Here is a 26,290-nt window from a genome sequence, read left to right on the forward strand (position 1 = left end):
TTTAAAATATATAAATATAATATATATATATAAATATAATAAATATAAAATGTATTTATTTTCTGTAGTTAAAAATATTATTCTGAGAAGAGGTCAGTTTTTATCAATCTGCCAGAAGGGTCCATCACACACACACACACACACACACACAAACACACACACACACATACATTAAAAATCCCTGCTTTAGAGTTGTTGCCCATTCCATTTTTTATGATTATATGTGGTAGGACATTCTCTGCCATGCTCACAACTAAATTTTTCTAGTTAAGACTCTGCCCACTTAAGATATATATAACAAAAGGAAGAATGATGTTTTATCACGTGATTTTTTTTTTAAGATCATAAAACTTGAAAGAATTTTTTCTTGCTATCACTGGGGATTTCTAAACAGACAAATATCCATTGGTACCAGATTTTGTTTTTCTGTTCTAATTTTAAGTATTTCTTGAGATGATGCTTGAGAAGCCTTCTCTAATGCTTCTTGAGAAGTAAAAGCATCGTCAGACCAATCAATAAGTCTACTGACTGTCTTGCAGCAATCAATACAGCAGGAAAGAATGCCCTGATGAAATTTAAGTACTTTATTCATTCTGGAGTCTGAGAAGCATGGGAGGGCGTAGGTGTATTTACAGAGAGTCCCAGGACATAAAAAGTATGGATGCGGGGGGGATTATTGGTATTTGTAAAAAAAAGATGCTACTTAGAGACACAGTTTTTTTGTCAGTTTTCTTGTTATTCATCAATAAAATTTAAGTAATTTACTCATAGATATAAATATTAGCCTACAAAGCTTCCAAATTAAGGAATTTCCATTGATTATTTAAGAGATTCTCATTTCAAGAGCCTTTCTCCTTTGGTAATTATTGAAATTTTCAACCTACTAGGATCACCCTAATTATTTGTTCATTTGATTTGAAAACTGTTTGTTTCACAATTTTAAGTGGGTTATTGAGAATCCTTTCTAACATTTCCCCTTACGAGTTCAAAATTTAAACTTACACTACCATTTCCAACACATTTTATCTCTAAAACAAATCTCATCTCAATTGGTGTGACAATTTTCAAAGTAAAAGCGTGTTGGAATTCATGAAAAACACTCAGGAAGAAAAAAATACCTAAAAATAAATTTTGAAAACTGATGTCAGACTATAAATGAACTATTTTCTTCCTTGTTAATAGGATATTGTTCAGTCATGTCTGATTTCTTCAGGACTCCATTTTGGGGTTCTCTTGAAAAATTATTAAAGTGGTTTGCAATTACGTTCTCTAACTCATTTTAGATGAAAAACTGAGGCAAACAGGGTTAAGTCATTTGTCCTGAGTTACAAAGCTAGTCTCTAAGCCAGATCTGAACTCATGAGTTTTCCTGATCCCAAGCCCAATACTCTAACCACCACACCGTCTAGGTTATTGAACTGAGTTCCCAGTTCCCATCCCTTAGTTTCAATAACCTGATCCACAAAACGAGGTGACTGCATCGGAAGATCTATTAAATCCTTTGCAGTCCAAAATTCTACAGTTTCTATTGGAGATTAGTTATAGGATAGGAAAAGAATAGTAACTGTCTATTTGATCAGCATATCTATTGATGTATCATCTGAACTATCAGGTCCCTAATTTAATGTATGATTAATGCACCTAATATAAAAAGGAAAAAGTGATAAATATTATTTCAGGTTACAGATTAAAGTTTGTTGTTCAATCATTTTTCAGTCATGTCTAACTCTTTTTGATCCCATTTGGGGTAAGAGTTTAAAATTCAAAATAATTTTTCAGCATACTATCACAAGACAAATCCATTAAGAGTTCTTGTGCAGTGACTAAAAGTATTCTGGTTATCCATTTCAAGTGAGTTCCCTATTCATATTTATGAATGTATAGCTCATAAAAATAAAATCAGGGTCTCTTCTGTTTAATAAATGTTTTTACATTTTTTCATTTCACTTAAAGTATTGAATTGTGAAATAATAATACTCAATAAGTAAGAAGAATATTTCTTAAGTCATAAATATAGAAACTAGAGAAAGCATGTTAAGAACAGTGGATGGCTCTTTCTCTTTTAAAATCATATAATTCTTATCATGAATTAGAGCTATAACTAGGACAGAGAAGTCAACATTTTGCCCCAGGATGCCACATGAGGTCCTAATGATTGGAGGAATAATATTTGTACTTTCTACCTTATGGAGTTGTTGGGGGAAAAAAACTCTCTGCAAAATGTAGTGGTAAGTCATGGAGACCTTGAGTAACCACAAGAAAGTTCACTAAATGTAGCTTTATAATCTCAGAACAAATGACAATATTTGAAAGCAAATGTGATGGCCAGAGCATTTATTTAACATGAATATCTATATCCACAGATATTATGAAAGTATTTGATAATGAAATGTTAAACTGAGTGTCCTGGGAAAAAAAACCCTTGTGGCTTTCCACTTCACTTAGTTTTAGTTTCTTTAAAAGGTCAAGGTAGTGTTAACTAGTTTAGTTTTCTAATAGCCCTTGAAACCAATTTGAAATATCACTGCTAATGGCTCATTAAGTTATTCTTCTCTTCAAGTTCTAGAATTTGGAGGCTAAAAGCCAGACTGATCTCAAAATTTAACTTTTACACCTTCTTATTCCCATCTACAAAAATATCATAAAAGAAGGCTTATTCTTCTTAGCTAATAAAGAAGCTTAGCTCTACTTACCTTTTTTTAGACTGTTTATACACATCAAGTGAAATACAGTGGAGTTATAGTCTGAAATAATTATTTGTAGACAGATTCAGAGATTAAAAACTGAATTAGGAACATCACCAGACGAGCACCCATCTTCTTCACCAGTGGACAAACACCTGTTTGGGAACATTACACACCTGAGAGCTTTGTAAAGAGTAAATCATGAAAGCATCCATTTATTGTCTTTGCTGACCCGCCTGACATCTGTCCTCGAGATATGATCCCTTCCTTCTAACTCTCTTGTCACTTGTCTGATTTTTTTTTAACCTCTTTTGATAGAATTACATGTCATCTATTAATTCTTCAATTTAAAGTAAAATTCAATTAACCTTGTGAGAATTCTGCAACACTCCTTAAAATAACTGGAAAAACCCTGAAATAGAAACATATCCAGGATCAGAAATCATTGTCTGAAGAGTCATTCCCTTCATCCATACACGACATTCCAATTACATGTTGTGATAACACTCAATCGCTTTTTTTTTTGATCACTAAATATCTATTAATTCATTCAAGATTAAATATAGTAGATCAGAATTTTGTGCTCCTATTAAAAATACACATTTTAGATTTTGATAACTTCTTGTGTGAGCCATGGGTTAAGTTCAGACCAAATCTGAATTTTAATAGTCCTTTTTTCTTGTATACCAAAAATGACTCCTTCCCTTGTCTAATGACTCCTTCTCTTACAGTCATCTTTATTTTCACAAAAGTCAATTCCAAACTGCTTTTTCCCTCTTTTTCCCAGTCAACCACTGATTTTAGTGCCTTAAATGTGATTTAGAAGAATGCATGTTCAGACCAGGAAATCACTATGTACTTCAACAACAATACTATATGATGATCAATTCTAATGGACGTGGCCACCCTCAGCAATGAGATGAACCAAATCAGTTCCAATGGAGCAGTAATGAACTGAACCATCTACACCCAGGGAAAGAACTCTGGGAGATGACTATGAACCATTACATAGAATTCCCAATCCCTATATTTTTGTCCACCTGCATTTTTGATTTCCTTCACAGGCTAATAGTACACTATTTCAAAGTCTTATTCTTGCTGGACAGCAAAATAACTGTTAAGACGTGTATACTTATATTGTATTTAATTTATACTTTAAAATATTTAACATGTATTGGTCAACCTGCCATCGGGGGGAGAAAATGGGGGGAAGGAGGGGAAAAAAGTGGAACAAAAAAAAAAGGTTTGGCAGTTGTCAATGCTGTAAAATTACCCATGCATATAACTTGTAAATAAAAACTATAATTAAAAAAAATAAAATTAAAAAAAGAAGAATGCATGTTCAATTTAGAGTCAGAGGAGTCCATTTAAAATCACAGCTCTACCACTGGTACCTGGGTGACCTTGGACAAATCACTTAACATCTCAAAAAATGTGCATCCTCATCTATAAAGAAGGAAGGAAATGTGCATGTATCAAGCACCCACTATATGGCAGATATTATTTTTATAAATATCTCATTTGATCCTCATGACAACTCTCTGAGATAGGTGTTACATTTCAATACTTTGAAAAAAAAACTCTAAAGTTCCCAAAAATGTTAGTAAAGTTGATTTTTTAAATCTATAGCATCCATATATTGCTGCAATCTTCCAGTTTTCTTCCTATGTGAAAAGAATTAGTCAATTAAATATTTGAGAAAAGGAGTCATTTTCAAGTTTTAATTTAAGCCAGATTAATTATAGTGAATATTTGCAATCACTACAATTAATCACATTTAAATATAACACTAATCTCTACTATATGTGCATAATAATAATAAGAAAAAATGTGATAATGTATGTGGGTCTAAATTATATACATAGTGCCCAGGACCCTCTCAGTGACATATCCTTTAGATGTCATGAATTCATGGGATTTTAGTACAAAGGATGGACTTAATTTCTCAATTGTGAACACTTGTTTCCACAGAAACCAAGAACCAAGGAAGAAATTAGAAATATTTAGCCAGGAAAAAAAAAGAATGCCTGAGGGACATAATAGCTGTTTTTCAAATATTTGAAAGTCTGTCATGAGGGAGATTAGAATCCTTCTGTTTGGCCCCAAAAGGCAAAACCAAGGATAGTGAGAAGTTAAAAAGGCAAATTGAAGCTCCGTTGGGGTGGGGAGACTTCCTAATAAACAGAGCTGAGCCCAAGAAGAATGGGTTGTGCTGGGACATGGTAGGTTCTCCTTCAAATAAACTGGGTGCAGAAAGCAGATGGAGATATGTTACAGTGAGGATTCTCCAATTATGAGTTGGACCAAAAGATCCCTGAAGTTTCTTAGCAGCTCTCAATTTTCTTATGGTTCCCATTATGTAAGAAGCGACTAATATCACCCTTGTCCCAAACTCCTACCTTCCAACCCTCAAGACACTGAGTATTCTGATCTCCTTCCTGCCTAGGGCTCCATATTGAACATAATAGAAAAGAGGCACAAGTAATTATATTTATTTATATTTCTATTCATCTGCCCTTCCTTATTCATCCTTCTGTCTCCTCAGTACTAGAGAGAGGGGAACTTTAGAGGGAGGATGAAGGAAAAATGAGCAAACAAAATAAACATCACCTAATCTTAGGTCCTTTTTAATTTCTGGTTCTGATCTGTGATGATGAATATAAGGAACTCTCTCCCTCCACCAATTCAGATCACAATTATCTGCTTTAAATCTACATTATCCATATATTGCTGCAATCCTCCCCTGTAAAAAGAATTTGTCAATTATATCTTTGGGTAAAGGAGTTGTTTTCAAGTTTAAATTTAAGCCAGATTAATTATAGTGAATATTTGCAATCATTATAATTAATCATATATAAATATAACATTAATCTCTATTATGTGTTCATAGTAACAATGAAAAAATGTGATAGTATATGTGTCTATAAATTATATATATAGCACCCAGGACCCTGGAGATACTGGAAGTGCTGAAAGATTCACAACTTTTCCATAAACATAGAATTAATACGGGCAAGAGAATATACTTGAACCCACATTTCCCAAACAAATAGCTGGATCCTCTTTATTCATTACACTGTGCTGTTTCCCAATTTGCTCTTGTAAATCCTCCATTGTAAATCTTGCCAATACATTTAAAGTCTACCTCGAGGTGTCTTTCTCTTAGTATAGATACTAGTGGAACGCATGGTCTAGTCATTAATCATACCATCTGTCACTACATACCAGTTTCTCATCTCATTTTCCATTCATACATTTCCCTAATAATATATCCTTTATTCCACTTTTCCATGCTGTTCTTCATCAGTAAAATATTACAGCTTACTCATTCACCATTCATCTTTCATTTGCCCTCTAGGCAACATGCAACTTTATTTAGAAGTAATGGCTTTTCATACTTCTCACTGATCATTCACTGGAAGAATACTATTGTTAGAAAGTTGGGCTTTTTATGCAGGAAGACTGCTTGGCTCATTGAAAATACTCTTTAATTTCTCAAAAACCATTTATTCTGCTTTTCTTCATATCAAATTTTGTAACCAAATAAATATCCATGTGCAAATATGCTTGGTATCTATCTATATGTATGTACACATTATCACACATACTATGGGTTGACTATATGTTTCCCACCAAACTGACATTCTTCTTCCACTTGATCTTTTCTGTGTGAATAGCTAGATCGAAATTTTTTGAGTGATCATGTCCCTTCTTCAATAGGCTGAGCAATGTCACAGAATGTAATGGAGTCAGAATGTCATCATCAAACAGGAACATCTAGAGAATGTTCAAGTCTAGAGAATCCTTCTCTTTTGGTTTTCACAGTAGCAAATGCCTTTAGTGAACATGCTGTCCCACTCTCTCCTTCTTCTTTGAGCTTGAATAAATAAGTTTAAGTTTCTAAACTAGTGTGTAACTCTTTGATAATATAACTCCCCCATCTGACAAGGAAATGAGAACTGTTTGTAAAGGACATCTAGGCTTATTTTGGTCTTCTCATTGTGGTGATCAGTGTATAGAAATTAAACTCTCTTGGGAAATGGTCAGTCTGTGTCAATGACTGTCCTTTTATTGTTTTCCATTTTATGACATCAAAGTTTATTGAAACTGTAAGATCTTAGTTCTATTAATAGTAATGTTTTATTTGCATTTTTATTCTAATTTGTTATTGATTTTGATTAACATCTCAAACATATTACTAATACACAGATGGCTGATTCAGAAATAATTTCCACATCTACAACCAGCAAAACTGTCATATTTCATGACACATAACTCTCTTCTTGAAGAAATAATTCCCATAAATCAGTGTGTATATGTGTACCAGTGTGCTAGGCTAATGCTAGCGTCTTTGTTTCTATTGCTAATCCATATTTTCCAACATTGTTTTTGGTTGTCCTTTTTTATGCTTACCTTTACATTAATGACAGCAAGAAGTAATGTTTATGTTGACTTCATTTTGATTGTGATTTTGGGCTCTTCTGCAATAAATGCTGACATTCAAGTGCAGCTATTTTCTTCATGATTATCTCTTTTGCAAAGGCCATAAAGAACAGGCTAACACATAATGATCGCATGACCATGAAATTCTATTTCTTGTTGACATTCAGCCAGCTCCTTTGTGAGCTTCTCAGAGAGAAACCCATAAACCATCCTTCCATCTATTTGTAACTTCATTTTATTTTTTCATTTCATGTATATTAAGAAGTCAACACTGGCCTGATTCAGTTTTTCCAATTATCTATTTGTGGGTCACTGACTAAGTATCTTGTATTTGGGGTAACAATGATTAAAACCATGTTTGTTGAGAGTCTAAAAATGGTTGTCTTCTTATTCCCTTTCCCCCTTTGTGAGGCACTATATAATATTATTATTACTTAATAAAATGGACATGGTAGAACTTCTCAGAGCTTATATTTCTCCGATTAGGCCTTCAAGGAACCAGGATCATTTCCATGCTGAAGTGAGTCAAATGAGTTGAATTCTGTAGACTTATTTCTTCACAAGACTTCTTTTTTCAAATCAATAAGACTGTAGTCTTGCTAATAACGTGCATTTCTCAAACATATATATAACTGTGGACTTAACAATTTGTCATTTTTTAGTCATATCCAACTCTTCATGACCCCATTTTCTTGGCAAAAAATAATAATTAGCAATTTCCTTCTTCAGCTCATTTTACAAATAAGGAAACTGAGACAGAGTTAATTGGCTTTCCCAAGGACACACAGTTAGTTTCTGAGGCCAGACTTGAACTTGAGAAGAGTAGTTCTTGACCCCAGGCCAGGCTTTATCCACTCTACCCACCATGCTAAAAAATATTAGCTAGCATATATACAGTGTTTTAAAGTTAGCAAAGTGCTTTACAAATATCAACTCATTTCATATTGACAACAACACTGTGAAATAAGTGTCACTACATCCTCATTTTACAAATGAGGAAATTGAAGTGGACAGAAGTTAAGTGACTTCTCCAGTGTTACACAACCCAGTAAGTGTCTGAGGCTGCAATTGAACTCAGACTTTCTTATTTTTGCCTTGAACCATATAATAACAAACACCTGGTGCTAATTCATTTTTCATAATTCAGCTTTCTAACATAATTTGCAGAAACATTTTGTAGTATCAAGTACAAACAATCTTATGTGTAATGCTCAGCATAATAAGTACCCTGATTCAATTATTATTTATTGACAGTCAGCTAAAGTACCTGTCCTTTTTTGAGACTTATCCAAACTCTACTCCATAAAAGCCCTCCTGAAGTCACAACTCTTTGATGTGACTTTCTCCATCCAGAAAGGCCCTTAAATATAAGTTCCTCGAAGGCAAAGAATGCCTTCAATTTTTTATTTATAACCTCAGAGCTAGCACTGTGCTTGATACATCTAAGGGCTTAATGAATGGCAATTTTATTTTTATTCATTCCACTGGGCTATCCCATAGGTCTTTCAAATTCCAAATGGCTTTCCCATTTCTCTTGAGAACATCACTATTTGTTTAGCCACCCTGGTTCACAACCTCAGAATCATTCTCTATTCTTTATGCTCTCTCAGCCCAAACTTTCAATCTCTTACTACATCTTTTCAATTCTCTCTCACAAATATGTCCTTTGGATTTATCTCCTCTCTACTCTCACTACATAAATCTTTGGCTTCATAGAGCTACTCCACTGGAGACCCATTGCAACTGGTCAATTGGGCAATGCAACCTTTTCTTTGCTTTTTCTTCCTTGCTTCCTTGTTTCCTTCCTTCCTTCCTTCTTTCCTTCCCAACCTCCCTCCTTCCTTCCTTCCTTGTTTCCTTGCTTCCTTGCTTCTTTTCTTCCCAACCTCCCTCCTTCCCTCCTTCCTTCCTTCTTTCCTTCCTTCCTCTCCCCCCTTCCTCAAATAGGTATCACACTTTTACCTGTAGGTGCTCTGCCCAAAGAAATGTAAATTTTTATTTATGATCCCTGAAAAGACATAGGACATCTTGGGGTTGGGATTTCTTTCTTGAGGACAGTGCCTTAAATTCAAATTACTCTGACTCTCCAAAATTGGCCCACAACAGATCCAAAGCAAAGCTCTACTTGCTTGGGCCAGGATTGTGAATGTAAATATAATCATTCATGTTTTGGTCAGTAACCCGGAGGGATTTTTTTAACTAGGTAAAAGAAGTCATTTCTTACCTAACCTTAATTAGACTTGTCTATTATTGGATATTGTTAATTGTTAATTAGACTAATTAGCCTACCTTGAAAAGGGCAGTGTATATAGAGTCATCACTGATCCTTCTGATCTATGTCTTGCTACTGGACCTAGATGGCTCTGGGAGGGAAAATGAGGCTGGTGATTTTGCACAGCCTTTTCTCACTTAAATCCAATTCACTTGCATGTCATAGCAACATCTTCCTAGTGTCCTGATGTCCTCTTTACAACAATAGCAAAATTCATCTTAATTCAGACTCTCATAACATCTTGCCTAGACTATTAATTGACTCTTAATTGGTCTCCCTGCATTCAGGGCCTATCCTCTCCTATTTGTATTTGTCCTCTATAAATTGCCAGATAAATATTCCCAAAGTCAGGGGCTGCCTCATGCCTCTGGGATAAAATACAAACTGTTTTTCTCTAGTATGAATGAATGAAGTTTTTATTGACTGCCTACCATGTACAAAGCACTGAAGATACAAATAAAAAAGATAAAGACAGTTCATTCTCAAGAAACTATCTGAAAATCAGATGGAAAAGTCCCACAGTTCTTGGGGTTCCATGACAATGCAGATGTTTAAGCATCTTTTTTAAAAGTTATTTCCACTGATAAAATCATTTCAGTTTCTAATATTGAACTTGTGGATAATGCTAAGGTAGCAAAAAAAAAAAAAATTCTAGTGATTTAGCACCTGCATAAGGAGTCATCAAGTTGTATTTCCAGAAGGATTGCTTCCCAATGGTGATATCTGAGGGCACTGATCTGGACATATTGATATTTTTAAGGCTTTTGGGTTCAGATCTTTGGCTGACCCAATCAAGGTCAAGGTAGAGGTGTTAGTTTGGCTTATTCTGCACCTGCTGCTTCCTGTCAATTCCTTGGGGTGCCTTACTGCTTCAGCTAGACTGACTGGTCTGCCCTGTGTTTGGAAGTTGGCTGCCCGTTGGTTGGAATGACCATCCCCTTCTTCACAGGAATTGTTTCCTTGGTGAGAGCTTTGAGATCTGGATTAGTCCAGAGGGTGGGTACTGCTATTCTCAGAACCCTGGTACTCATCTCCCTGTTGGTTTCCACCAGGTGGATTTCAGTTGTTAGAGGTGATGAAAATCACCTTTTGTTGATAGAACCTGAAGGGAAAAAACTATCTTTGTTTTAATTTGTATCCTTAGCACCTGTCACATAGCATTTTAAATATTTAAAAATAAATGTTTGTTGATTGACAGATTGATAGATTTGGTATTTAAAGCTTTATATAGTCTACTTTCAGCCCACTTTTTCAGGTCAATGACATTTCACTTCCCTTCATGCATTCTACATTCCAAGCTGACCCAGTTGTTTCCGTAGGTGACATTCTCTCTCTCTTACTCCTAATTTGAACAAGCTGTCCCTCACACCTAAAAGGCCTTCCTTCCTTCCCACCATGTCTAAGAACACTTAGTTCCCTTCAAGGCTCAACTTGAGGATCATTTCCAACAACAGACCTTTCCTGATTCCCTGCTACTATGACTACTACTAATAACTATCATTATTAATATCATATATATTGTGTAGTCATAATAGAAATAATAACTATTATTATCATTATCATCATTACAAAACAGGTGATAGATCAAGTAGAGTGCCAGTTATAAAAACCTGAGTTGAAATCTAGTCTCCCCAGCTGTGTGAACAAGTCCTTCAACCCTACTTGCCTATTTCATATGTTGCTCTTATTCCCACTAGACTTTGGTAAGTAGGAAATGTGTCTTATATTTCTTTTTAATCCCCCCAAACAACTAGCACAACATTGAGCACACTATTTAAGTCCCAAAAAGACTCATAGTAAACTGAGAAGAATATCAGCCATGGAGTCAAGAGATATGTGTTTTAGTCTCAGAGATGGAGCTAGCTAAAAGAAGAGTTGGTGTGAGGAGGAATGGAGCCAAATTCGGAATCAGAGGCTCCAGGTTCAACTTCTGGCTCTTTGCATTTTCTTCCTAATTACTGGGAACCAAGTCATTTAAGCCTCTGAGTTATACTGGAGACCTCTTAGGTCTCCATAATTCTAGGACTGCATGGTGCAGCAATCTTAGGAACTGGATTCCTTCCTGATATGAAATGAGATGTTTCTTTGGTTTGGATTGATTCACCTAGGGCACACAAAACTAAATTCTCATCCAATTTTCTGGGGCTGGGATAAGCTCCATATCCACTTCGGCTTTCATGCTGTTAACATCTGCTCTTCTGCATCTGCCATTAGTTTGCTAGCATTGCTTTCCCCTTCATTGGCTGGGAAAAGACAAGTGGGGATTAAAATCTCTCAAGCTGGGAGAGTTATAAGGAATAATCAATTTGTCTGAAATTCTCCTGATTCTGGAATTTTTTTTTAACAAGTTTCTTCTCAGTTCCATAGGAGGGGGTCAGCAAACACACTCCACCATGAATTGAGAGAGAATCAGACCACCATAACCTTTCTTCTACAGCTTTGGCTGAGTTTTCTGCTATGTTAAGTATGTTCTCTTTTAGACTCATGGAGACTGTAGCAAAAACCTGTCTTCAGACTGTGAAGAGGGTTTTATTTCATTCAAGCAGCTCTCCCATGAATAAACTTAGTTTTGCTCCATCTGCAGAATTGGAATAGTTTCTTAAGAACACAGGCACGTTCCTTCTTGAATTTCACAATAACTCCAGATTGCAGTCACCCTTTGCAAGCTGAAATCCAGCTCCTTGGCTTAGCGTAGGATATGGAGCCGCTCTAATTGATACTTGGAACAGCTCTCTAAATGAAAATCTGGCAGTTTTAACTTCCAAGCATGAAGTAATGAAGTACTTTTCTCACTTAAAAGTATTACCCTGATGTATCACTCCTCAGCTCAAAATCTTTCAATGACTTCCTTTTGCCTATTTATCATATTATATTGTCTTTTTATTTTATTTTTCATATTATTTGTTGTATTATATATTATGTTATATTAATCATATATATTATTGCTTTCTTTTTCAAAGAATACCAATGACATGATAGGGTGACATCTTGACCTGTGATTTAATTGAATTTGTGAGGCAGAATTGCACAAAGTCAGCAACTTCACTCTAATTTCCAGTCATCAAAGTTCATTGGAAGCAAAAGTGTATGAATTTGGTGTTTTTGATGTTGAACCAAGCTTTAAGTGAGCCACAGCACCTTCTTCAGCCACTTTCAGGCCACTGGAACAAATTATTCTTATCCTCCCATTCTGTCATATGCATGGGGTAGACATCTCCCTAACTCATTGATGGGTTTAAGCCAATCTTCCAAGAGAGTTCCATCAGAATGTGGCTGCTGCACATGCTGCAGCTTCTCGGAGCCAGGGATGAGTGTTGGGTGATCAGCTGGCCATCTAAGGTGGATGAGAAGCTCTCACACCAGAAGTGCTGGTCCTCCCTCAACATTTCATATACCATTTTGGGAATCCTAGAGAATCAGCTTAAAAACTGCTTGAAACAGTTGCAGTATATAAATACTCACAACATAAACCAACATAAGTCATGATGAGCATTTCTATGTTACCAACAAAGCCCAGCAGCAAGAAATAGAAAGAGAAATCCCATTTAAAATCATTATTGACAATATAAAATATTTGTAAATCTACCTCCCAAGTCAAATCCAGGAACTTTATGAATACAATTACAAAATACTTTTCACAAAGTACATATTGTACACAAAGTACAAATCACAAAATAAAGTCAGATTTAAACAATTGATAAATTATCAATTGTTCATGTTTAGGCCAAGCCAATAGAAAAATGACAGTTCTACTTAAATTAGTCTACTTATTCAATGTCATGCCAATCAAACTGCCAAAAAATTACTTTATAGAGCTAGAAAAAAACAATAACAAAATTCATCTGGAAGACCTTTTTTCCACCCTTCTTTTCTGACTTCCTTTCTTTTTTCTCATGCTTTCTTCCTTTTTAATCTGATTTTTCTCGCCCAACATGACAAATACTGAAATACATTTAAAAGAATTGAACACATTTAATCTATAGCAGATTGCATGCTGTCTTGTGGCAGGGAAGATAAGGAAGGAAAGGAGTAAAATTTAGAACACAAAGTCTTACAAAAATAATGTTGAAACCTATCTTTACATGTATTTGCAAAAATAAAATACTATTGAGAAAAAAACACTTTGTATACCTCCTTCTGCATTATCAATTAAGAGGAAAAACAAAGATGAATAAAGAAAAATAAAGATGAAAGCATCAGAGATCTAAAGCCAAAAAAGATCTCTGAAGTCCATTTGTCCAACTCCTTCATTTTACACATGAGGAAAAAGCAAATCTCAGAAAGATTAAGTGACTTACCTAATGTCTCACAGGTAGAAAATGCCAGAGTGAGGTTTCCCTCTTTTCACTGAGTTCAGTGACTCCAGAGACAGTGTTTTTTTTTTTCTTACTATACAATTCTGTCTCTCTCTGAGGGAGATATGGAGGTCAACCTTCATGGTATTACCCTACCTTCCCAATCTTGTTTCATATTATCACCTTTCTTCTTGGGCTATTTTCCAGACAAAATTGAATAAATACTCGTTATCTATTTTAAACAGCTTCCATTATGCTTTCCTGCTTTTGTTTACACTATTTTACCATACTCAAGTATTAACCTCCTGATTGGTAGATACATATTATAGAAACTCCTCCATATCTCACTGTAGGATCTGCTTGTATTTGGCCTAAAGAACCTAAGCCTGGAGAGGTGATAGACTTTAGACAAAGGCCAGCATATAACCTTGAGGCACCCAGGCCAGTTCTTTAAGGTTAAAACATCTTGAGTAATTTATCTTCAGGAACTTAAATAAACTACTCAAGAGAGCCTCATTGAAGGGGCTGGCTACCTCACCAATGCAGGTGTCCAGGGTAGTTAGTTGCCTTAAGTCACATACAAGTCCTTTAAGGCAGAGTCTCTTTGGAATCTCTCCCTTGGAGGTCTTCCCAAAATTTCCCCAGTTATTTAATTCAGATGTTGGCACTTCCCTGTATTGATGATATTTTTCTTTCAATATTATTTTCTTTTTCTCTTTGTTAGTATACTTATTTTTTTAATATTATTATTGTATTGTTGTCATTGTACTATTCCACTTTTATTATAATCATTAAACTATCTTATTAATCACTAAACTGTCTTATTAAACTAAAAATGGTGACATTGCAGGAGTGAAGCCAAACCTCATAATCCCTTAATCAGATACTTCCCTTCCCTGTGTCTATACTGAAATCTTCCCCATCTTTTAAAGATTAGCTCAAATATCACTTCCATCATGAGGGCGTTTCTGATCTCCATCATCAGTAATGACCCTTCCCCTTTGCTGCAAATAAACAGCACTTGGTTTGGATCTCCTTTTGCGTTTGTGATGTATTGGCCTGCATATGCATTACTTTCCCCTACCAGATTGTGAGTTCCACATGGACAGTAACCATGACTTATTCAATCTTTGCATTTCCCCCCAATGCCCATCCTGGTATTCTTTACATAATATGTATTTAATAGATATTTGTCAAAGTAAAATGATATCTTTTTGTTGATGGCATTATTGATATAAGAATTTCAGGATTGTTTCTTTTAGGTAAGAGTGTTTTTAACATGCAGCACCATATGGAAAATTAATTTGCAGATATACTGATAAGTCTACTGTTTCCTTGGAAACACCTGACAACCTGAAAACCTCTAAAATTCAAAAATTATGGCATGGACCCTAGGGGCCAGTCCATTTCTGATCACATGTAAGGAAAGTGGTAAGTTGAGTGTGACATCTTTACTTTCATATTAACTCTGGGCAGAAAAAACTCCCCAATTACCGTACAGGAAATACTTTCCAGCCAATATTAAACTATTCAATTTAATTCAGTAGATGTTCATTAAGCACCTTCTCTAGACAAGACACTATGCTACATCCTGAGAATACAAAGATAAAAAATGAAATAGTCTTAGTGCATTTTCTCATGAACCTAATAATCCAATGGGGGAAGGAAAAACGCATATGCAAGTCAACTTCATGGAGAGTAGAGTATAATAAGAGCAAAGAAAAAAATCAGATAAAATGCTTCAGAAAAAAAATAAAGAAAAAGGCACTCTCAGCAACATTTGGAAGACTTTATAGAGGAAATGGTACCCAAGCCAAATCTTGAAAGAAGAGCATGATTTTAACAGGTGAAGAAGAGAGTATGTAGTCTATACCTGAGAAACTGACTGTTCTGATGCACAAAAGTTGGAGAAAGCAGGGCAAGATAAGGAAACAGATAGTAATTATTTTATATGAAATTCAGATTGTATAATAGGAATAAAAGTGTGTTAGGCTGGAAAGATAGGTTCAAGTCAGATAAAAATCAGAAAAAAAATGTGAAATCAGTTTAAGAAGAAATAGAAGTTCAGTTTTCAACATGTTGAGATTGAAGTGCCAGAAAGATATGCAAGTGGATCTGTTCAGTCAAAAGTTGAAAATATGTGTTTGAGAGTTACCTGAATAGAGTTAATAAGTAAAATCCTGAGAGGAGATCATCAAGAAAAAGGGTCTAGGAGAGAGATAAAAGACCAAAGCTAGAATACTTGATTCCCCCCTAAAGATCATACTTGGTACAGAGACTTAGTTATGAGTTTGCTCCAGTTTGTATACTGTGTCAAAAAAAAGTATCAATTAAAAAAGTGAGGACCAAAAATTAAAATGAGCGGGGTAAGACTAGTAATGTTTAATAGTCCCTTCAGTTCTTGAATCCTACAATTCCCCGAGTCATTATTAAGTGGAAGTTGGAGGGGAGGGGGGAGACAGGGGCAGTGATGTCTCAGAGGATTTTGTACAAGAGTTCCACACAATTTCTTTTTTGATGATCCAGATAAAGCAACGATTTGAGAAAATATTCATCAGATTTGCAAAGAAATTGCAAAGCAATACTTTACAAGCTAAGAAGAAAATGTAAAATAACCTCAATCAATTGGGGAAAAAGATTAATCCTAGCTGGATGTAATCATGCTTGCCTATAATCTTTGCTTCTAAAGAGACTGAGCAGGTGCCCTTGAGCTCAGTAGTTGTGAGCAGCAGTGATCTGAAGCCACTGTGATGTCCATATTAAATCCAGCAGCAACGCCACAAAGAGAATGACTGATGCAATCAGAAATGTAGCTTGTCGATCTTCTGTGCTGATGGGCAGAAGGATCAATCCATATGCAACTAATTGAACTTCTAGCCTGGGAAAGATGAGGAAACAGTCTCCAAAAAAAATAGCTGCAGTGAATCCAAATAAAAATCAGAAGTGACAAAGACAAGGTTATTAATCCACTAAGGCCAAGTTTTGTTGTTCAGTCAATGTCAGTCAAGTCTGACTCTTTGTGACTTTATTTGGTGTTTTCTTGGTAAAATTATTGGAGTGAGGGACAGCTAGGTGGTGCAGTGGACAAAGCTTCAACCTTGAAGTCAGGAGGAACTGAGTTCAAATCTGATCTCAGACACTTCATACTTTCTACTTGTGTGACCCTGGGAAAGTCACTTAACTCCAATTGCCTCAGCAAAAATAAATAAATAAAAACTTAAAAATATATTAGAGCAGTTTTCCATTTCCTTCTCCAGTTCATTTTACAGTTGAGTAAACTGCAGCAAACAGTGACTTGTCCAGGATCACCTAGCTAATAAGTATCTGAGGCCAGATTTGAACTCAGGAAAATGAGTCTAACTCCAGACCTGGCACTGTCTCCTGCAACTATGCTGCTTCTTGTCTGCTAGAGGGATAAAATTTGGAACTGGTGAGTAAGAAAGATTTCAGAGTTCCCATTCGTATAAAACTGATGATCCTTTTTCTTAGATGTCTTTGCTACGTCAGTTATTTAAGAGTCTAGTAGCATCTGGATTATTCCATGGTTGAAGTCACATCATATGGGGCTGTTAACTTTAATTAGTTCCAAAACAGACCCCAAATCTCAAGTCAGTAATCTAGGAAAGTATGTGACATTTATCCTAAAAGGAATGGATTGAATAAATATAAATGGGTCAAGCAATATCCACAGGTGGGCAAGCCCTCCTTGCAGTGGGTCTGAAGCACTAGAGTTCTCTGGGAACAAAGCACATTAAACTTTCACCTCCTTGAAAGTAGGGGATTGTAGCAGAATTTCCTTTAAGTTCTTTCCAAATCTGTAATTCTATATCCTCTCACTTTCCTCATCATATTTAAAAGGCCTTTCTTAACCTTTGAAAAAATTAATACTTGTCTAAACATGGAAAAAAATACCTGTCACAGCACAATTCAAAAAGTTTGATTCTTCTGGGCCAGAGATTGAAATATATTATTTCCAGTGAGAAGCAACTTGTCTTTTTATAACTTTCTCAATATTACACATGAAAATTAGCTGTGCAAATGAAGCCTTTCTATAAGGTTGGAAGGAATCAAAATTAATACTTGTAGCTGTGAGAAGGTAAATAAAAAAGGCAATTTCATTCTAAGCTGTTTCCATTCCTCCTCATTCCTGAATTTAGGGGGGGATTTTTTTTTTGACCTACAAATACTTCCATTTCACATGAAGGTGAGTAGCCAGTTGTGACTGTGTTTTCCTTTCCTTTCTTATCTGTTAGGAACAGGCTTTCCATTTGTCCAGCTGTACTTTTGGGGGAGAGAAAAACCAGCTACAGGTGAGTTGTGACATTTCCACATACACAATACTGAGCTGCTACAAAGTTCTCCACTCTTTAATCGTGCTTCATCTATTGTGGAAATCTCAGATTTCCTGAAAAATTCTGAATCCTGGGCTTATGTAGAGAAAATTTATCAGCTTTAATACAATGATGAGTTAGAACCAAATTGGGCAACAGACAATTTCAGCCAAGCTCCTCAGTTAATAAATATCTGCATGATTCAAAAATGGATCACTTAATAATAGCCTTGTAAGGTTTAAGAACTGAGTAGGGATTTAGAGATTATTAAACCTCTCATTTTATAGATGATGATAAAAAAGGCCATGGGGATAATTAAGATCCCATTGTTAATTAGTAGAAGAATGATGATTGAAATTAAAGTGACTCTAGCCAGGTCCAGGTTCTTTTAATTTATTCCTCACCATCTTTGCTATCTAAAGTTTTATCCCACTTATTTATCCACTTCTTTTATTTATTCACCTGTTAGACATCATATTTTCTTTTCTGTGCCTAATAACTTTATCCAAAACAGTGCATAGAATTCACAATCAAGAAAAAGAAATGCCTGAGATGAGGATCAGAGAGGAAACACTACAACTAGATAAGAGAGGAAATGTCTTCTGAGATTAAAGCCACCAGAAGTTTAGACATCATAAGCAAAGTTAGCCATGTATGGGAAATTTTAGAAGGAGCCTATCCTACAATGTGATTTATACTGATAAGATTGAAAGGCTGAAATTTAGAAGAGGGATCATCCTTGCTCTGCTTGACCCCAGTGGCCAGAAAGGAAGTTGCAAAGCAGCTAATTTAAATTTCATGAATGGAAAATTTCCTGAAAATGAAAGTGAAATATTCTGTCTCTGAAAGTTGTTTATTTCCCCTAGTTGGAGGTCTTCAAGCCAATGGGGACCCAAATGGCCAGTTCAAGTTGGACAACACAGCTCCTTCCTTCTTTCTTCCTTTCCCTTCCCTTCCCTTTCTCCTTTCCTCTTCCCCCCTTCCTTTCCCCTTTATCTTTCCCCATTCTGTTCGTCTTTCTCCCTCCATCTTTCCCTTTCCCTATGTCCCCTTCCTTTTCCCTTTGTTGCCTGCACTCTTCTTTTTCCCCTTACCTCCTCCCTCTTCCCTCTCTCCTTTCTTTCTTTTTTCCCATTTTCCTTTCTCTTCCTCTCCCCCTGTCTACATAGATATCATACCCTTACCTGCAGGTGCTATGGACAAGAGAATATAATATTTTTAAACTCTAAAGCCTCCCAAGATATCTTGAGGCTAGATTTCTTTCTTAATGACCGTGCCTTAAACACAATTCACTCACACTCTAGTTGATTGCCAACAATAGGGTCCAGATCAAGCCCCACTAAGTCACAGTTTGGCCCCATGCGCTCTGAGTAAATGCAAATAACCATTGTTTCTGTTTTGGACAAAAAAGGTCTTCCCCCTTCCAGATTGATTTTTTTCACTAGTTGAAAAAAGCCATTCTCTGGCTCAATCCATACCTAGCCTCAATTACTTTGTTTCTCTAAAATGAGATTTATTAAGGACGTTAGATGTAAAAAGACCAAGGTCTCCTACTGCATCCAGGACCATCTCCAATCATCCTGATCTCTATCTTGCCACTGGATCTAGATGACTCTGTAAGTTTGCACAACTCTCCCTCATTTAAATTCAATTTACTTCCAAGTTATAGCATCATTTTCCCGATGTTGATTTGGTGTCCTCTTTGAGAATGAAAGACAAACAACAAGAAGAAACAGGCTACATGGCCTCCCATCAGACACAATATAGAGGGGATCATTAGTGATGAGTGGATTGGACTAGAAATCCCCAATTCCTTATAATTCTGGATTCTGAATTTCTGCTATGAAGGCAATTTCATAGGGTCCACAGTGATGGAGCCACCATAAAATACCAATGCAAAATAATTCAACAAGCTGAAAGTTATAGCATAGGAAATGCACATTGAAATAAGGAAAAGCAATGGAGTGACAAGTGCAAACAGTAGTTGGAACCTCATGGAGTCCAGATATTTGAGAGCTGATAAAGCTTAAATTTGTCAGTCTCCAGTTAGGCAGAGCAGGTACCATAAACATTCAGTCTGATGGATAGATATATCATTATAATGAATATTAGGTCATCATTTCAGTGGAGTACTCAGGTTGCCTGCCTGTCATCCCTTGCCCTAATAAAGCAATTGTGTTTGTTTGAATTTCATATAGATGTTCAACCAGCAGACCTGATCAAATTTTATTTCCCAAGTTATGAACAGTGATTTCCTCTTCACTACTGAAATGAGAATATACTAACTGGCCAAAATGATTTTTTGATCAACGTTGAAATTATAATCTAAAAGTTAATGAATTGGCATCCCAATCTGGAAATTGTAAAATACTACTACTAATTATAATAGTTGACAATATTTGTGCTTGTGTTTGAGGTTTTCAAAGTATTTTATATGTATTTTATTAAATTTATTATTTGTAATAATAATATTTATTATATGCATTGGTTTAAGGTATTATTATCATTATTACTATTACTATTATTTTTGTTGTATGTATAGATAGACTGAGCTTTGGATTCCAGACCTTCAAGTCTGAAAATATTAGATCTTGGACCTGTCTGTGATAAAGCTACACAAGTTGCATGATCCCGTAAGGTTTATAATAAGCATTTTCTCAGATTGCCTATCCAGCTGAGTACAAAACTTCTAAGGAGCTAGAATACCCAGGGTCAGCAATTAAAAAACCTGCTATGACTATGTGAGAAGGTATGATGTAAAAAAGAAATTCAAACTATTTGTCCGTACAAAGTGAAATAAAGAATTGATGTGATTATCTAAATAATTTAAAATAAATAATGTTTAATTTAATATATTTAATTAAATTTAAAAATAATAATATATTAAAATTAAATTAATTTAAAATTAAAATTAATTTTCCCCATTTCAGATCTGAAGTCCGAAAGATTCATCTTCTTGAGTTCAATTCTAGGGTCAGACTCTTAATAGCTATGTGGCCCTGGTAAAGTCACTTAACCCTGTTTGCTTCAGTTTCCTCATCTGTGAAATGAGTTGGAGAAGGAAATGGCAAACTACTCCAGTATTTTTTCCAAGAAAACTTCAAATATGATCATGAAGAATTAGGCACAATTGAAAAAACGACTGACCATCCCCAGTTGTTTGTAAGCTTCTTGAGAGCAGGAACTATTCATCATTTCTCTGTTACATGTTCCCCTACACCTTTCACCATCCATTGTACATACTCCAATTTCCAAATGGAGCTATGACTTTATCAGTTTGGATGTTCCCATGAATAATGCAACTCACAACCCATCCAAACTCATCCATTTTTGCAAACTTTCATCCATATCTATCATATATTTATTGCAATAGGTCAGATCAGTGTGCCTCGGAATAATTTACATCCTCCTGGCCTTGTGGGGATACCAGTGGAATGGTCTGTTTGTCATCTCTTCCTCTCAGCACTTGAACAATCCATTTTTCTTTTCCCTCATGCATTTCTTTGGTGACAACTTTTAGTAGTCTTCCCTTTGAAACACGTTCCCACTCATTGTGCATCACTCCATTGGTCTCTGTTTCTCTGTTCATAATGTTCAATGTTTAATTTTTCAGAGAATATAGTGTTCCATGACTTGAAGCAATAAACACACACACACACACACACACACACTAGAATGTTGGTAATAAAATGATAAGCCTTTGTTTCTGGGAGAAATTTGTGTTTATTAAAAAATACTTTTAGTTTCCTGAAAATAATTCTGTTCATCCTGATTAATTTGAGATCCAATCTCTTGTCCACCTGCATTTTCTCTACTACATAGAAATAGCAAGTGAGTTCTACAGGTTTATCCAATCACATATCACAATGTAGACAATAAATAGTCTTCATCCATTTGGTTTCCTGTTTGGATGGGCAGAGCAAACCTTTGAGTAGTTATTAATTTCTTCCAAGAGTCCCAGGGCCATCCTGTGGCTTGATGCAGCCAGCCTGTTATCACCCACAAACAGGATGATGATCTAGAAAATCTCTATATTGGATCTCCTCCATCACATTGACATACAATTTTGGTGGGTGATTATATTCCTGTTTTATGTCCCACTTTCCATTTATAATCAAAGGGTCACTGAATAGGATTGTCACCACTGTTACATCTTTTAAGGAATCTTGAATGAGTTTAAATATGGATGAGAGGCAACTTGTCAATAGGAAGCTTTTAAAGAAGCATTTTTTCCTACCAAATTGAATGCTTTCTTAAAAACAATAAATAAACGATAAACACAACATCCTGAAAATATTCACTGATATCTTTATGCCATTTTGGAGATCTCCAATGACTACTTTCAGGCTTGATCATCCAACCATTTCTAAATCTACTCAATTTTATTAATATCTCGCCTCACATTTTTCCATTTTACCTATAAGGGAACTTTGAAACATTTGAAGTTATGGATTTTATTTCTGGATATGGATATAGTCACATGTTAAATATACTTTCATTGTTCTTTCTATGTTGTACCTTTTACCTTCTATTACAGCAAGTCTGGTAGATCTATGTGGGCAATTGCTTTTTTCTCCTCATGTCTTTTCAGTTTTAAGTTCCCTCAGTCCACTCACAATTTCCCAGTCAAACATACTTTACCAAGGCTTGTTAGACAAATTGCTCCCTTTTCCAAGAATCTATACTGCCTGTATTTTGAGTAATGGTACAGAAATCTGCTTCTTTTTCTCAAATATTCTCTTCTTAACTAGATATTCACTTCCTCAACTTGACTTTCCCCTTTGTAGCTCCCATCTTCAACCAGGAGGAAGGATAGAGACAAAAATTACTCATGTTGAGATCATTTTCTTGTCCAAAAACATATATTAGTTACCAATTTTACCTTCGTTTCTAGTTGGCAGTATTGTTTGTCACCAATTAATTACTAAGAATTGGTATTAACAATCAGGTTTGACAATAATTACTGATTCCATTCCATCCCAGATATGTATATTGAGAAAACCACAGGACTCTATTGTTCATGTTGGGTAAGTTTGGAGTCCCCTCAGTATATCTCAGTAAGGAGTCATCAATCACTGTCACTATTCCTCTGTTACCGAAGAATATCTCTACTGAAAATATTTGTGGAACCACATCATTATCATCCCTTTGAGCACAGAGGGCTGCTTATTCCCAGAGGGTCCAGTTCACCCATCAAGGCAGAAGTTTTATTTATCATTACAAAGCTCCAAATATCTAGCAATCCTTCCATTCATTTTCTGTGTCCCATTCTTTCCTTCTAATGTAGGATGCTCCACTGCTTCTTTACCTTCATTATCTCCTTTTTGAAGCACTTTGTTCTTTCAAAGAACATTTTATTCCTCTGATAAACATGAATGGAAAAAGATAATTTCTAATCCATTCACCTTCTCTTCCTCAGTTTCTTTGATTATTAAATGAGGATCCTAACAGCAATACTTTGCAAGGTTTGTGGGAGGATCAATTAATATATGTATATATATATATATATATATATATTGCTTAGTACAGTACTTAGTATATAGTAGGTATTTAATAAATGTTTGTTCCCTCTCCCTCTTCCCTCTTCCAGCAATATTCAATTGTCATTTCAGCTGACACTTGCTACATACAGAAATGATATTTGTCACCAGCAAAAGCACAAACATGGCTCACTTTCACAGACACTGGGAAGCAGCGCTTCTCTGTTAGAATTCCTTTAGCCTCTTTGATTCTGTCTTATTTAGAATGTACTTCTTTAAAGATTCTCCTAAACACTTGTCAAGCTGTCAAAGCTGCCTAACAGATCTATGATGGAGGTTTCATTACTAACCTTGTCACCCTCACACTCAAGTACTGTCATCAAATTCTCTAAACATTCAAAATGAACATAATGAAATTTTCGTATCAGTTGTTTTCTTTCAGCTATACTTATATTGTGTCTCTGGATGCTAAGATACAAATACTCTTTAAAAAATTCTACCAAAACTATGTAGATATTTACTAATAATTTTGTCTTGCTTGTATCCAACAAACATAAAATGACTAAAGGTTTTTGTATATATACTCACTCACTGAACTGGAAGATTTCTTCCTGTCTAAGGTTTAAGATTAAGGGCCAATAATTGTTTCTCCTCCTTTTACTTGAGGAAAACATGCATTACTTAGAAAGGGGGGTAAAAAATATCTGGTAGCAATTTAATTTTAAAATTTTATTGAATACTTCCTGTATTCAAGGTACTGTGTTAAAGATTGGAGATTTACAAAGATGAAGGGAATGTCTGCCCTCAGGGAGTTTATAATATAGTTGGAGGGAAAAGATATGCACAAAGAACTCTAAAATAAGACCATATTAAGCAAATGTGAAAACAAAAATATTAGGAATAATAGAAAATGAGTCCAACTCTCAACTACTATGACCTAGTTCTACTTCTGGTGTGGGAGAACTTTTTGAATTTCCTTAAATAAGCCAATTTACTTCTATAAGTCTTGGTTTCCTTAACTGCAAAATGAGGGGGTTTTATAACTCTTTAGATAATGGGGGAAAATGTCAAAAAGAATTCAATACAAAGGAAATGGGAAAATACTTAGTGGTTTTCAATAACTTCAGCACCCGGTAGTATAGTGGATAACTCATTGGAATGGGAGTCAACAAGGCATTGATTCAAATTCTGCCTCAGGTACTTATTAGCTTCATTACTCTGGATAAGTCACTAGCTTCTCTGTAACTCAGATTCCTGATATTTAAGGGAGAAAAGTACAAATCTGAAAGTGAAAAAATATAAAAATAATAAAAATAAAATAAAAGCAAGATTGACTTTGTTGCAGTACTCCAGAATATCTATTCCAAGAAGCAAAAGCAAGAAAGAAAACCAATTTTAAGATCAGAAACTAAATCCACTGGGCTCAGGTCATAAAATAAAGGCAATTTAGTCTCAGATAAATTTCTTTACTTCTCCTTGTACCTGAAAATCCCTTCTAGCGAGGCTTGATGGACAGAGTCCCATCACTTGCAATAAAGTATAGCAGTAGGTCACAAGGTAAGTCAGCTGAAGTTACATGTATACAATGATGCTGTCAGAAGGATTTAAGAAACCATTGCCAAAATTATATAATGTCTTCAACAAGAAACTGAAGCACTTAGTAAAATAGGCAATGCTTTTATAGCTGGATCCAAAGGCAAGGATTCCAGGAAAAAATAAAAGGCATATCTAAAAGTTGAGTGGCTAGTTAAGGGTTAGAGAATAAGATTTAGATTTTTGGACCACGGTTTAAAATATTCAATTTGATAAATATTTATTAAGGGCCTTTTATAGTGCTGGTACTGTACTAAGTATTGGGATACAAATAAGAAAAGAAGATGACTTTGAACTTAAATAATGTAAGGGAGAACTAAATACAAATGGAAGCTGAAAAGAATGTAGGGGGTACCAGAGATATCATGTTCCATAAAGCTCAAATCAAGCAAAGATGCAGAAAGAAAGTAGAAGAGATACATAGGAATGGTGGAATCATGGCCAGAGATGGACTATATATTGACCTGGGATATTAGAAATCTAATCAAAAGGGATTTGATTTGAAAAGGAAGGTGGGAGAGGGAAAGAAAACTACTTCTATCCAGCAAACTATAAATGCAGAGAGTAACTATAATATAAAAAGCACAACAGCAGAGACACTTAGAAATTCAAAGGAAACAATCCACAACATTAGTACGAGGTAATAATAGTAATAATAGCATTTATATAGTGTCTGCTATGCACCAGATACTGAGCTAAGTGCTTTGTAAATATTGGATCTTGATTACTATCCATTTTATAGATGAGAAAACTAAGGCAGTGAATTTTCCAAGGTCCTTCAGCTAATAAATAACTGAAGCTGTATTCGAACTCAGATCTTCCTGATTTCAGCCCCAGCACTCTATCCACTATGCCTTGTAGCTGCCTGAATAATCTGTAGATAAATATAAAATGTATGAATAACAAACAATATGGAATAAAGATTCTAATGCAAGAAGGACAATTTGATCTCATAATTATCATAGAGATTTGATAGAAAGGAACTCTTGATTATGATATGGCTGAAGAAGGATATACCACGTTTAAAAAAGAAGATGATAGGGAAAAGGGTAAAATCTGAAAGATTCCTTAGCCTAAAATCCTACAGATGTCAGGCAAGGAAGGATGGGAAGCTCTCAAGAAAGAAATTCTGAAAATATAAATATAAGCAATCTCTATGAAGAAGAAGAGAGAGAGTTGATTTTTAAAAAAG

Source organism: Sarcophilus harrisii, chromosome 6 (genome assembly GCF_902635505.1).
Source record: "Sarcophilus harrisii chromosome 6, mSarHar1.11, whole genome shotgun sequence".
Lineage (NCBI taxonomy): Eukaryota > Metazoa > Chordata > Mammalia > Dasyuromorphia > Dasyuridae > Sarcophilus > Sarcophilus harrisii.